General features: G+C 39.8%; 1 protein-coding gene across 1 annotated transcript in view; it reads left to right on the top strand.

The window, feature by feature from the left end:
• Nucleotides 1-11,260: 11,260 nt before the first annotated feature.
• Nucleotides 11,261-15,301, top strand: part of STX7 (syntaxin 7) — a 47,709-nt gene continuing 43,668 nt past the window's right edge. Inside the window, exon 1 of the mRNA XM_082731445.1 lies at nucleotides 11,261-11,422. The gene's annotated coding sequence lies outside the window, so the exon portion shown is untranslated. The remainder of the gene's footprint in view (nucleotides 11,423-15,301) is intronic.

The following is a 15,301-nucleotide window of genomic DNA, read 5'->3' on the forward strand; positions in this document are numbered from 1 at the left end:
ATTATCACAAACTTTCTTATCTCCAGTCTGTTCTCCTAAAAATCTACTTGTTTTTCTAACTTACCCTATTTGTTTTTCTCATAAGAAGACTTTTTCTCTCTGTACCTTTCCCCTACTATGTTAGATATAAGCCTTCATCTCTATCCCTTTGACACACCAGCTACTTCTTTTGCTGGCTCCTCTATGCATGCAAAATCAACCTTTTTGTCCTGCTAATCTGTCTTTTATTGTTTTAATTCACAAGCCTCAGGGACTGAACTTAAGAGAATAGAGGAAAAGCTTTTTTTCCCCCTCCCCTGCATGTGCCATAAATATAAATCATTCTCTAAGATTTCTGCTTTCTTTGTCTTTTTCACTCTAAGATGAAAAATAATCACTGAGGTGAAAAGAATATAAGTCATAAACTTGGATCTACACAAAGAAATGGAGATTCAGAAATAGAAGTTATAAAGTTAAAATAATTTTTTTCTCTCATATTAAGCTGCTCTAAAAGATGGATGCCTTTGTACTAAAAATAGTAAAATACATTATGTTTTTATAACATTTGTAAAAGTAAAATGTGTGACAATGATAACATAAGAAATGAGAAGGAGGACCTGGGAATATGCTGTTGCAATGTCTTCAGAAACATATTACTTGAAGATTAATTTTTAAAAGAGGTATAAATTATTTTCTTAAAAGGCATATATAATAAGTCAATACAGGACATAAAATAAAGTTATTTCAAAATTGTAAACCCAGGGAAGAAAGGAAAAAGGAAAATAACAAATGGAATAAATTAACAATGATTAGAATTTTGGTAGATATTAACTCAAACACAGCAATAATAACTTTACATGTGAATAAATTTCACATATCAGTTAAGATCAAGTGGAATTTGAATTAAAGAAAACGTGTTTATGATAGCAATGAATGAAGAAATTACATATGACTCACAAAATATGTGTAAGATCTATATACTGAAAATTATAAAACACTGATAAAAAATAAAAGTAAATATAAGTAAGTAAAGAGGTATACTGCGTTCATGAGTTGGAAATCTCATTATCATCAATTATCCTCAATGTATTCTATAAATTCAATGTGGTCCCTATCAAGGGTCCAGCAAGATTTTGTAGAAATCTTGCTGCTTCTAAAATTTGTATAGGAAGTCCAAAAAACTGAAAAGCCAAAATGACTCTGGAAAGTAAAATAGTAAGTCAGAGACTCACATTATCCAATTTCAAAACTTACTCTAGAGTTTTAGTAACTAAAACAGCATGATGTTAGTGAGAAAGTAGACACATAGATCAATGAAACAGAATAGATAGAACAGAAATAGATCCACACAAACATGGCAACTGATTTTGACAAAAATGCAAAGGCAATTCAATGGAGAAAGGATAATTTTTTTGTATAAATGGTGCTAGAGGGGCACCTGGGTGGCTCAGAGGGTTAATGCCTCTGCCTTCAGCTCGGGTCATGATCCCAAGGTCCTGGGATCGAGCCCCATGTCAGGTTCTCCACTCCATGGGAAGCCTGCTTCCCTCTCTCTCTGCCTGCCTCTCTGCCTACTTGTGAACTGTCAAATAAATAAATAAAATCTTTAAATGTTGCTAGAATAATTAGATATAGGTAGGTAAAAAATAAATAAAAAAGAACTTTGGTACAACCCTCAGACATTATACACAAATTAATTCAAAATGGATTATAGACCTAAAGGTGAAATGTACAATTATAAAACTGCAAGAAGAAAACATAAAAGAGTGATCTCTATAACTCTGGGTCTGGTGATGAAACATTAGTAAAAAAGCACAGTAAAAAAGCAGGATCCACAAAAGAAGAATTTGGCAAATTGGACTTTATCAAAATTAAAAATCTTTGTCTGTGAAAGACACTGCAAAGAAAACAAAAAGACAAGCTGTAAAATGGGAGGAAATACTTGCAAATGACATATTTGATAAAGCACCAAAACATATAAAGGACTTTTAAAACTCAACAGTAGGAAGACAACTCAACAATAACAAAAAATGGGCGAAAGATCTCAACAGACACCTCACTAAAAATTAAAAATGGATTTCAAACATGTACATAAAAAGATGATTCATATCATTATGGAAATGAAATGAAAACCACAACAAGTTGCCACCACAACCTATTAGAATGTAAATTGCAATTAAATTAGAAATTTAAAAAGGAAATCTAACTCTCAAATGGTGACAAGGATTCAAAGCTGCAAAAATCTTCATTCATCACTGGTGGGAACGCAAAATGATAAAGTCACTTTTTTGGCAGTTTCTTATAAAATTAAACTTATTTTTACACAACCCAACAACCTTACTTCTTGGTATTTACCCAAGTGAACTGGAAACTTACATACTTTTTTAAATTTTTTTTTTTATTTATTTCAGCATAACGGTATTCATTGTTTTTGTACCACACCCAGTGCTCCATGCAATCTGTGCCCTCTATAATACCCACCACCTGGTACCCCGACCTCCCACTCCCGCCCTTCAAAACCCTCAGATTGTTTTTCAAAGTCCATAGTCTCTCATGGTTCACCTCCCCTTCCAATTTCCCCCAACTCCCTTCTCCTCTCTATCTCCCCATGTCCTCCATGCTATTTGTTATGCTCCACAAATAAGTGAAACCATATGATAATTAACTCTCTCTGCTTGACTTATTTCACTCAGCATAATCTCTTCCAGTCCCATCCATGTTGCTACAAAAGTTGGGTATTTGTCCTTTCTGATGGAGGTATAATACTCCATAGTGTATATGGACCACATCTTCTTTATCCATTCGTCTGTTGAAGGGCATCTTGGTTCTTTCCACAGTTTGGCGACCATGGCCATTGCTGCTATAAACATTGGAGTACAGATGGCCCTTCTTTTCACTACATCTGTATCTTTGGAGTAAATACCCAGTAGTGCAATGGCAGGGTCATAGGGATGTTCTATTTTTAATTTCTTGAGGAATTTCCACACTGTTATCAACACCTGTATGCAGATATTCATAGAAGCTTTATTAATAATTGCCAAAAATTGGAAGCAACCAGTAAGTGAATGAACAAACAGCATTATATCCAAACAGTGGAATACTACTCAGCCTTGGAAAGGAACAAACTATAGATTTATACAATGCATATGTATTTAAAAGAATGCTGGTAGGTTGTGCGACATCTGTCATTCCACTGATCACCAGGGTGGGTTTGGCTGAACCGACTGGCTTGGCATGTGTCCCCTTCCTCCCTTAAAATTAGCTTCATGTGCACCTCTCTTAAAGCAGCACTCTGAGTTGAAGATTCTGACCTTCCCAAACACAGAAGGACTGGTCTTGGTCAGATGTATACAAGTAGCTTCCCTCCCCTGTTAGAACCACCATACAAGCAAGCTTTCAAGGTCCATTTGTAGGAGAAAGTAGGATAGTCAAGTTTTTAACACTCCAGACACATCCCAATGAAGCCCTGAAGATGGAAAGTCTGCCTTTCTAAAAAGAATTTTAAAAATAATTAAAAAATAAAAGAATTCCACTAAAGGAAAAAAGTCAGACTCAAAAGACCACATATTGTATGATATGTAAAAGACCACATATAATTTTTATTTTGGAAAACACAGAACTAAAGGGACAGAGAACATAAGTAGTGGACAAAGGTTGGGAAGGAGTTGACTAAAAGTTCTAGCAAAAGGGAATTTTTAAGGAGACAAAATTGTTCTTAGGGTACTGGGGTGATAGATACATGAATCTACTCATTTGTCAAAAATCTGTAGAACGATATATTACAAAGAGTAAACTTGACTCAGATTTAAGGGAAAAAAGTCAACCAGTTTGGTGAATCCCAGACAGAACACAGACGTGTGACAAATGAATCTTATTGCAACACAAATGTAGTATAACTTCAGTGAAGGGAGTGGGGGGAAAAGAACTGATCTTGGTAATCTTGGAAAATATTGTTTTCACTCAATACTGTCTGGCTAGAGACAAAAAGAATTTTTCATAAACACTGTAGTCAAGTTTTTCTCTTACAGAAGTATGGATTAAGAATTCTGAAACTATGGGGCTCCTGGGTAGTTGAGTCGATTACATGTCTGACTCTTAATTTCAGCTCCAGTCAAGATCTCAGGGCTGTGAGATTGAGCCCAGGATTGGGCTCTGCAGTAGGCATGGAGCCTGCTTAAGATTCTCTCTCTCCTTCTCCCTCTGCTCCCCACCTCTGCTTAAAAAAAAAAAAAAAAAGAATTCTGAAACTGCGTTATATAAGTAAGAATTGAATTAGAGATAAAAAGAGCCAGGTTCCTTAGCAATAAGGAAGCAGGGAACGGTAGAAATAACACTGTGATGTCAGATTAGAGCTGAAAATATCTATGTGAACTGATGTTGATAGATAGATAGATCCATATAAAATTAGATACATGTGTATACATGAGTTAATATATAAATAGATTTGCTAGTTCTGTCCATTATGAGGGCACAGAAGTCATGATGCCCCAATACAATGAGAAGACTAGCACCCAAACCTTGGTTTCTAAATATAATTTCTCTGTAAAAGGAAAAATAGGTCCAAGCAAAATGACTGGGCCTGGAGCACCTTGTTGTATCAAGTAAGGAAGTGCTAAAAAAAAAAAAAAAAAAGACACCAAGCTAACCTAAAAATATAAAAGGTAACTTAATTATAATCTAAGGAATAAAATAAATATCCATAAATCCATACTGATATAAAAAAATTATTGAAAAAATAAATCAGCTGGGAGATGTGATAAATATTCATTTCAGAGGAAAAGAAATAGAAAATCACCTTTAGAACACAACAGCAATAACTGTTGTAGGCAAAAATAATGATGAATGCTAAAATCAGTGGGCAAAACTTCAAGGAAAAAATCAGATATGCACTTAGTCACAAAGCATCTCTCTCCAAGTATTTACTAATTATTGTAGTAGTTTCATCATATGTCCATAAATTTTTGTTGTTTCTCCCCTCCGGAGGAGGAACTCAATTCTCCTCTTGATTGTGAACTGGACTTGGTGATTCTTTTTTAATGAGTATAGTATGGAAATGCAAAAATAGTAACTTCAATTTGGAGAAAACTTACAGGCATCACCTTAACCAAGTAATCAAGGGTAACATCACCAGTAACAGACAATGATGATTACCATGTGCCCCACAAAATGGTATGATGAGAACCTTCCATCTCTGTGGTATTCCCTCCAAAAATCTATATGCCAGTCTAATCATTAGTCAGACCTAAACTGAGGCACATTCTGCAAAACACCTGACCAGTATTTTTAATATATATATATATGTTTAAGATTTATTTTTATTTTATGTTTAAAAATATTTTATTTATTTGACACAGAGAGAGAGAGAGAGAGAGCACAAGCAGGGGGAGCAGCGCAGGGGAAGAAGCAGGGAGCTTGATGTGGGACTTGATCCCAGGGCTCTGGGATCATGACCTGAGCCAAAGGCAAATGCCTAACGGAGTCACCCAGGTGTCCCTATTTTTATTTTAGAGAGAAAGAAAGAGAGCATCGGGTGTGGGGAGGGTAGGTGGGAATAAAGGGAGAGAGAATCTTATGGATACAAAGCATTGAACAAAGAGCCTGACTCCCAGCATGATCCCACGACCCTGAGATCACAGCCTGAGCCAAAACCAAGAGTTGGTTGCTTAACCAACTGCGCCATCCAGGCACCCCAACTGACCAGTATTTTTAGAAGGTACCAAGGTCATGACTAAAATGGAAAGACAGAAAGCTGTCATGGATTGGAGACCACGGAAACGTGCTCTGTAAGTAAAATCTGGTATACTGGATTGAATCTAGGAACAGAAAATGGACATCAGTGAAAAATTAGTTAAGTAAATTAAATCAATACTTTGATTGCTACTACTACATCAACATTAATTTCTTGGTTTTGACAAAAGCACTGTCATTATGTAAGATGTTCAGGTTAGGAGAATCTGGGTATGGTATATATGAGAACTCTGAAGAATCTTTGCAACTCTTCTGTAAGTCTGCAGCTATTCTAAAATAAAGAGTTCGCTTTAAAAATGAGGAGGAAGAGAGAACCTATTCTAGTTAAAGGGAACTGCCCGAGCAAAGCACAAAAATAAGAAAACCTCTGGTGTGTGGCTAGAGAACTAGTGGGAGGGAGGTGGGAGCTGAAAAAGATGGAGAAGTTCTTTAAGCTGGCATATTCCAAAGCATAAATTTTCATTCAGGGAAAGGCAGGGTCTAGATCATGTAGGTCCTTATATATTAGGTGACCATGTAATGTACCATCTGAACTGGGACACTTTTGAGAATAAAAGGGGGTACTCAACAGACAAAAGACTGGGACAACAAGCATAAGCGGGAAGTGTCCTAGGCAAACTGGACATATCATCAATCACCCTATCTATATACCATGAGAAGGGGTTTGGACTTGATGTTGAGAGCAATGTTTTCCATAATGTGTATTTTGAAGGTCTTCACAACCATTTAATATAAAATTCTACCATCAAATACATTCAGAAAAAACCCGAGTTAAAGAAAGTTATACGTGTTACTTTGCTGAACCGCGTCCTCTAGACTTTTATTTACAAACGTGTGCTGTGAGTCTTCAAGATTGTATCATAATATGGTTTCCCCACAGATGCCCTTCGCTGATTCCTTCCTCCAACCTACACAACCTCCCAGCCCTGCCAAGCCCAAGCATTTTCATTTTTAAGGAGTCATTTCAAGAATTGCTTGCTGCAATCATGCGGATGCCATAAAGCCTGGAGTGATGTTTTCAGATCCATGCTTCCAACACTCAGGAGTGGCTTTGATGATAATGAACTTGAGTAGAACTGGATACAGGGACACTGATGAGGAGGCTGCTGCCGTGGATTGAGACACAGACAGAGGGACATGCCAACAATGTGTAGGATGTGAAACTGGCATTGAACATACCAATCATCCTACCGTAATTGTTCATGTAAGATTTCTATGGGATGCTTATTTACTACGTGTGTTTAAAAGTCAGAGCAGAATCTGTTCTGTGTTTGACCTATCACTAGGCACTTGTATGGTTTTAGAAAACAAGCACATGGCAGAGGGAGATGGAGATGCTTCAGAATAAGGCACAATAAAACTCTTATTTATTAGATATTCATTTAAGCTGCCTTTTAAACTAGCACATATTTCTTAGAATAGCTGTGGTTTTTCCATTGTATTATAAATCAAAAGTACACTCTTATAAGTCAACTTGTACCTCCCATTTGTCAATAAATTCCTTGTCTTGCTATATTTTTCCTCTTGTGTCTCTTCTCAGGCTCTCCCACAAGGTCACACGGTGGTCTTTTAAAAATTAATTTTAGTTCATGGACCATTGAATAAATAGGTAATGATCTCCTTTCGTGCACTGGAATTGGTCTTGCAAACACTGGAGCTAGAGCAATGGGAGAGTTCCCCATCATACATGGCAGAGGTGGTATTTATATTAATAAGGACACAACAAATATGTTGATACAATTTTCACTTAAGGACTTCTAATTTCCCTTGAAAAATCTTTCAAGAAGACCCAAATCCCCAAAATTACTAGCTCTAGAAATATCCAAATTACAAGGCTTCATATGTAAGAAACTTCTGCAAGTATAAAGGACTTGTTTGAGAATTGAAATGATTACTGATTAAATGGGCAGAATTTTGAGTCCTACAGGGTTCAAGCCACCCCCCCCACCCCGCCCTGGACTGAATTTCCCTAAATTGCAGGCAAAGGCTCAGATGGGTTGCTACGAATGTCAGGAATGCTTTTGGAATTCATTTGCTGGGGTGCCTGGGTGGCTCAGTGGGTTAAAGCCTCTGCCTTTGGCTTGGGTCATGATCCCAAGGTCTGGGCTCTCTGCTCTGAGGGGAGCCTGCTTTCTCCTCTCTCTCTCTGCCTGCCTCTCTGCCTGCTTGAGATCTCTGTCTGTCAAATAAATAAATAAAATCTTTATTAAAAAAAAAAAAAAAAAGGAATTCATTTGCCCTCTGTAACTCTAAATTTTGCAGGGTTACCATACAGTCTAGTGTTCAAAGGACCTGAAAGGAATCCACTCGTGACATATTTTAAAACATGAAAAAAAAAAAAAATGGAAACTGCCCAGGAGGAGTATTCAGAGAGCTGAAACTTAGTTCTGGTTCAGTCAGTAACGAGGAGGAGAACCAGAAGAGGCCACTGAGCCTCGGATTCTCTGTTACATTGTTCTTTCCCTCACATAGCCCTGGGTTCAGGAAACAGGAATGATGTTTGAAAAATGCAATAGGACTTATGCAGATATGAGTTCTTTTCATGATCATTCCTTGAATGATTAGAATTCCCTTTTGTGTTCACCAACCACTTCCTAATTCTCATGTCCAGGGCACAACTTTTGGTTCTTTTTTTTTTTTTTTTTTTTTTAAGATTTTTTATTTTATTTTATTTATTTGACAGAGAGAGATCACAAGTAGGCAGAGAGGCAGGCGGAGAGAGAGATAGGAGGAAGCAGGTTCCCTGCTGAGCAGAGAGCCTGATGCGGGACTCGATCCCAGGACCCTGAGATCATGACCTGAGCCGAAGGCAGCGGCTTAACTCACTGAGCCACCCAGGCGCCCACAACTTTTGGTTCTTAATTTACTTGAACTTTCTGTGACATGTGATGTCATAGAGCATTTCCTCTTTTTGAAATGTTTTCCTTCATTCTCTCCTACACCTTTTCCTGGTGTACTTTTCAGCTCTCTGATTACTCCTTTTCAGGATTTTTTTTTCCCCTCAGCCCTCCCTGAAACACAGGAGTCCAGAACATTCCATCCTGAGAGTTAATGACCTCATCTCTTGCCATAGCTCCAGCCAGAGCTCTACCTTGAATTCCAGCTCACATTTTCAAAGTACCTGGAGGACATCACAAACTAAATATCTCTTCCCCAGAATTTTAACTACAACACAAGTAGCTTAAGTAGCTTTGCTTAAGTAGCTTTGCTCTCCCATTCCAGCACCATCATCCTCAAACTGCAATTACTCTATTAGCGACCTTAGATCCCGGACAGCTACATCACATTCAGCTCACATCCCGAAAATAGTAGTCATCTCTTCCATTCTTCATATCCAATTAATTTCCAAGTCTTCCTAATATTTCTCGAAGCAGGCCTTTCCTTTTCTTTCCCAGTGCATTTGTCTTAAGACCATCTTCCAGCATCTCTGATACTGGGGAGATTCTAAATTGGGGATATGCTACTATTACAATAGCTTTTTATTTATTTTTTATTTATTTTATTTTTTAATAAACATATAAATGTATTATTAGCCCCAGAGGTACAGGTCTGTGAATCGCCAGGTTTACAAACTTCACAGACCTACCATAGCACATACCCTCCCCCATGTCCATAACCCCCCCCCCCGACCCCCTACAATAGCTTTATAAATGGTTGCAGTCTGTCTCTCTCTCAGGTATCAGAGTTATTTCCTTTGAGTGTCCCCCATTTCTCCAGTTTTCTTCATAGCACAGAATTATAAGCACATCACACTTTTGTTCAAATTCCTTTAATAGTTCAGCTCTTCTTAGATACTCATTTAAGATGATATAGAAAAGGTTTTTCCATTATATAAATTCCACTTGCTTTTCTAGTCTTTTGGCCCTCAAATTCACCCGCTGTGCTTCATCTAAATAAAATTATGTAGAGTTTGCACTTGCCTGTGAATTTTTATGTGCTCTCCCTTTTGACTGGAATGTCCTTTCTCATCTTGTCTTCCCAGGGAACTATTACACATCTTTTAAGATTCTGTTAACACTTCCCCCTTGAAATGGTCCCCGACCACACACTAAGTCATCCTTATCCCTGGGCTCCCGCCATGCTGTGTACAAATCTTTATCATAGTACTTCTTACAGTGTCCTGGGAAGGATCTTACTTCTTGAGTTCCTTGAGGGAAAATACTATACACCCCACAAATCTTGATACCTGCAGCTCCTGAAATAGTACAGGCCACATGGCAGCTTCTCAATGAATATTTGCTGCATGTGATATGGCAGGAAGAACTAAAGATTCTGAATTAAGTCATCTGGACCTATGTTGCTCATAATTATTTGTGCACTTTTTTTGAAAAATATTTTTATTTATTTGTTTGACAGACAGCAATCACAAGTAGGCAGAGAGAGGTGGGGGGAAGCAGGCTCCCTGCTGAGCAGAGAGCCCCACTGAGTCTAGATCCCAGGACCCTGGGATCATGACCTGAGTGGAAAGCAGAGGCTTTAACCCACTGAGACACCCAGGTGCCCCTGTTTGTGTACTTTTGATGAAGTTTCTTTGGTTTTCAGTTTCCTTAACTTACTTGCTAAATGAGGGATTAGAGCTAGATTTTCTGTAAGGTCCCCTCCAGCTTTTTTTTTTTTTTATACTCTATGGTTGAAACTATTGCCTATTATAGAAGTTGGAATACCTACTTTATTTGATCACAGAATGTTATACAAAAGTCTAAAAATATTGAAAAAGAAGAATTTCACATAAAAATCTGAATTTCCTCAAAGTGCAGTGGGTGCTAACTGAATCATGCCACCTTTAGATAGGATGAATTCCTTTTGCTTGGCCAGCATGCCCACTCTATTGCTCCCTTTTTAGAGGCAGAATGTAAGTTGCTGTTTATTAAAACACTTACTGTAGTTTTCTTCAGGAAAGATGTGAAATAGGAAATATTTCTTGTTCTCATTTTTCTCTTAAAAGCAGACGATTAAAAGTAAGCTGAGGGTGCCTGGGTGGCTCAGTGGGTTAAGCCTCTGCCTTGGGCTGGGGTCATGATCTCCTGGTCCTGGGATGGAGTCCTGCATTGGGCTCTCTGCTCAGCAGGGAACCTGCTTCCCCACTTCTCTCTCTGCCTGACTCTCTGCCTACTTGTGATCTCTGTCTGTCAAATAAATAAAATCTTAAAAAAAAAAGAAAAAGAAAAAGAAAATCTGTCTACTAAATGGGCGACTCTTCACTTATTTTGTCATTGTTCTCTCTAGTATTGCATATTTGCTTTAGCATTTTTTAATGGAGCCCTGAATACGTTCTACTGTAGAGTAAGAAGATGGGCAGGACCTGATGGGGCGGGCTGAAGATACGAGTCTAGGGAGGCCGCCATCACCCGATAAAGACGGATGCTCTCCGTTCCCTCCTCTGGTTTTTTTGGACGCTGGCTAAGACGTTTGCCTTCCGTTAGTCGAGGCCTCAAAAACACCTCCCTTGCAATTTTCTTGGTACCTTATTCCTTAGCTGAGACACGGAGGGGGCGGGGCAGAGTGGCTGTCACTCAATCTCGCCGGCCAACGAGAGGGGAGCCAGCCCCGCCTCCATCCCAGAACTGTATTGTGCGCATGCGGACTGGGAGCCCCAGTGCCACCGCCCATCAGCTGAGAACCGTAGCGGGGGGCCTCTGGGGCCCGTGGGTGCCCACGGCCAGAGGAGGAGAAGGAGGAAGCCGAGGAGGTTGGGGTAAGCGCAGCCTGGGGGGAGGGCGGGGGCCCCCAGGCCCGGTGTCCCAAAGGCGCTAAGTCCCCGCGGCTGCCGCGCCTCCTTGTTTGTGCGCGTTGTCAGGTGGCCGCCGCCTTGCGCTTTGCCGCTGTGGTCGGGAGGCGGAGGGCGGGCGCTGCTCCAGCCTCGGAGCACCGCTGCTGCCCACGCCCCCGGTCAGGCAGGCCCTGCCGGCCCTGCCGGCCCCGCCGGCCCCGCGACGCCGCGCCGCGCAGCAGCCCGGCTGGGGCGCTGGCTGCGGTGCACCGGCGGGCTGCGCGTACCCGGGCGGGGCCGGCGCCGGGGCCCGCTGGGGCGGAGCTCGGGAATCCTGCTTCTGCCCGAAGCGGGACACCCAAGTGACCTCTTCCTCTTTGCGACTTGTGGAGTTAGAAAACGCACTTTAAAGTTCTCTTCCCGAAAACAGGGGAACTGAAAATAGATGGCTGTAGTGAAGGAGCCCTAGCCATTTATTCGGAGGCTCATTGTAGTTGGTTTTCTGTCTGGCTTGAAGGCAAGCTAACTTTCTTTGATTTCAGTACACGTCATTAATTGGTTTACATAAAGACCTTTAAAAATACATAAAATATTTCAAGATACCCGCCCCCCTACGACCCACCCGGCTCCTTGTTTTTAGGTTCCTGCTTTTTAAAAATTTAGACACAAAGAAGAAAATAACATTACCTTTTGGTCAAATGCCGTATTTTTTTTTCCCCTCTCAAATTTCTTGTATTTGCTTGGCTCTTGTATACATACATTACTTTTTATTTAATTCACATCAGTGTATTTTGACTATAATTTAAGACGTGCACAATCTGGAAGAAAATGATTATGAAGTGCTGTGTGTTGAGTAATGTTGCAGGTGGGCATTTCTTCTGGAGCAGCCTTAGCCTCACCCATGCAGAGACTTTTAGCAGTGTAGAGCAGTGTCTTGTGATGTGGCTGGCCTCTGTTTTGAAGGCCGCTTTGAAGAGTTTGTCTCAGACTGTGACTAATTAAGAATTATGCTCTTGTTTCATACTTGTTGTAGAAGTTAATATATTATAGTACCTCATTAATGTCTGCATCATTTTTCTTCGGTTATTTTGCTTCTGCTGCTCCAATAACATAGCCTCGTTTTGGTTAGGATATCAAACTTCAGCCAAGTGCTGGCGGTGGAAAAATAAATTATATAAAACACTGGCAGTAAGTCTGAGTAAAGTTTGTCATGATTCCATTTGACAGTTTGGTGTAGGGAAGGGTGAAAAATAATCCTTGGTATTGTGAGTAAAACCAAATAGTATAATAGTTTAATAGATGGAGATGCTGAGCTAAAGAATTCAGTTAATTTGGTTTGGGTAGAGAATGCTCACATCCCTAGAATGATCGCCTTCACACTTATGGAACATCTACCGTGCACCCAATTCTGTGGATTCCACAAGGCTAACAAGGTTGTCTTGTGTTTATATGGCCGAGGTATGGATAGATAATGAGCAGTAGACCACCTAGATCATCTTAAATAGTGATTAGCACTACGATAAAGGAAGTTAGATCAACAGAGAGTGGCAGGAGTGGTAATTTCTCATTTTAGATGCAAGTAGTCACCAAAGACTTATCCAGCATGCAGTGAGACTTTGCTGGTGTAAGGGAGTCAGTCATGTGGGGATCATGGGAGAAGCCTTCTAGGGATAGGAAATGACACTCAGCAAAGCCCTAAGGCAGTAATCAGCCCAGTGCATTTAGGATCTGAAAGAAGACACTGGAATGTAATGTCTTAGGATTGGTAACTATTTATCCTCAGACTAGGTATATGTTCTTAGGAAATAGGTATATTTATCCATTCGGCCTACAAATATTTATTTATTTAAAATTTTTTATTTATTTATTTGACGACAGAGATCACAAGTAGGCAGAGAGGGAGTCAGAGAGAGGAGGAAGCAGGCTCCCCGCTGAGCAGAGAGCCCGATGTGGGGCTCAATCCCAGGACCCTGGGATCACGACCTGAGCCAAAGGCAGAGGCTTTAACCCACTGAGCCACCCAGGCGCCCCTCTACAAATATTTATTAAGTACAAATATTTGTTATAGAAGCAGGTACTGAGATTAGAATAGTGGACGAAACAGACAAAACCTTGCCCTCCGGGGAGCTTACATTCTGGCGCATGGTGAGGAGGAAGTCCAGTGTTTTATGTTAGTACTCCCAAATTAGAAAGTGAAAGTATTTCTGTGGTTCTGTCCACGCTTGATTTATAGAGCATGAGATATTTGCTTATTGGGAGTCTTGGGATTCTGCAGTGTGTCCAGTAGTGGTACCTGGGGGTAGTGTTTGACACTTAAGATTTCACAGTTCCCTTTGTTCTTTTATTTGTGCTCATAGAAAGTCTTGAGAAGATCCTCGTGATGAGTGTTGCACTCTGATCCTCTCTTTCCTTTTTTCCATTACAGTCCATATATTTTCATAGAAAGGTAATTGTTGAGATGTCTACATAAGCACTATTTAGTAGAACTTTCTGCTGTGATGGAAATGTTCTACACAAGAGCTATATAGGCCCCTGGCCTCACATGTCGTATTTGAATATTTGGTAGAGCAGGTATAGATAAAGGGTTATTGTTATTCTGAGCAATAAAACTAGGAATTCTGAATGAGCTTTCAAAATTAGTCATCAGCAGGGGCACCTGGGTGGTTCAGTCACAGTCATTAAGCGTCTGTCTTCAGCTCAGGTCATGATCCCAGGGTGCTGGGATTGAGACCCACATGGGGCTCCTTGCTCAGCAGGAAGCCTGCTTTCCCTCTCTCAGTGCCCTTGCTTGTTTTTCCTCTCTCGCTGTATCTTTATCAAATAAACAAATAAAATCTTAAAAAAAAATAGTCATCAAGAGTCCTTTAGTGCTTGTTAGCTCTGGGCTAAGTGCTGGAGACTGATGTGGACAGCAGCTATGGGCATAACTTAGTTGATTCTAGTCTATATGCGCAGATCATAAACTTTTAAGTCATTTTATAGTTAGCTGTAACGTGGTTTATCTATTTGTGTATATGTTTTTGCAGTAAAGTTAGTCATTTGGCTCCTTTATTTCTCATATTTTATCATCTGAAGGGCCAACCATTGTTGTCTTTTAGATATCACTATTAGCAGAATAAGAGAAAAGGACTATGCTGTTCAGCTGTGTTACCTTGATCTACTCATGTAGCTATCTGTTCCTCATCCTAAGATTGGAGTCTGCAGAAAAGTGGTAAATTTTGTTTTGTTTTGTTTTAATTGTCCTGAGTTTTTGTTATATGGTGAAGCAGTATGATTTAGTGTTTTAAAAATAAGCGCTGTAAGATGTAGTTTCAAATTTTAGCTGTTAAAATTAAGCAAGTTACTTATTCTTGTTATACCGTAGTGTTTTCATGTGAAAAATCAGAACAATAAGTGTACCCACCTCAGAGGTCTGCCGTAAGAATCGACTGAGAAAAGAAATCTAGAAGTCCTAAGCGAAATGCTTTGGAAATAAGAATTACCCATTGTTAATCCTGTTGATTTTAATGGATCTTTCTCTTCTATCATTTGCACATTTCTTTTCATTCTTCATTCAACACAGAGCTGAGGTGATAACCCGCTGTTCCGTTCCTCTAAGGAGATTCCAGCCAGTCCAGCAGCAGCCCCTCTTTGGATGATGGAAGCCCAGTTATCTCAACAGCAGGAACTTTTGAGAATTTAGTTGCTTGATTAAAGGAAAACTGGTGGTGTTTTAAGCCAATTGATTGATTCTCTAAAGAGGAAAAAGGGGGCCTTGGAAAAAAAACAGGGAGAAGGCTTAGGTTAGGCTCTCGTGAGTTTTGAGGATTAAGGGGAGTGTTTTAATACTGTGTATGTGGAGGGAGGAGCCTCCTGAAGACAGTA

Source organism: Mustela nivalis (assembly GCF_964662115.1).
Source record: "Mustela nivalis genome assembly, chromosome: 5".
NCBI classification, from domain to species: Eukaryota; Metazoa; Chordata; class Mammalia; order Carnivora; family Mustelidae; genus Mustela; species Mustela nivalis.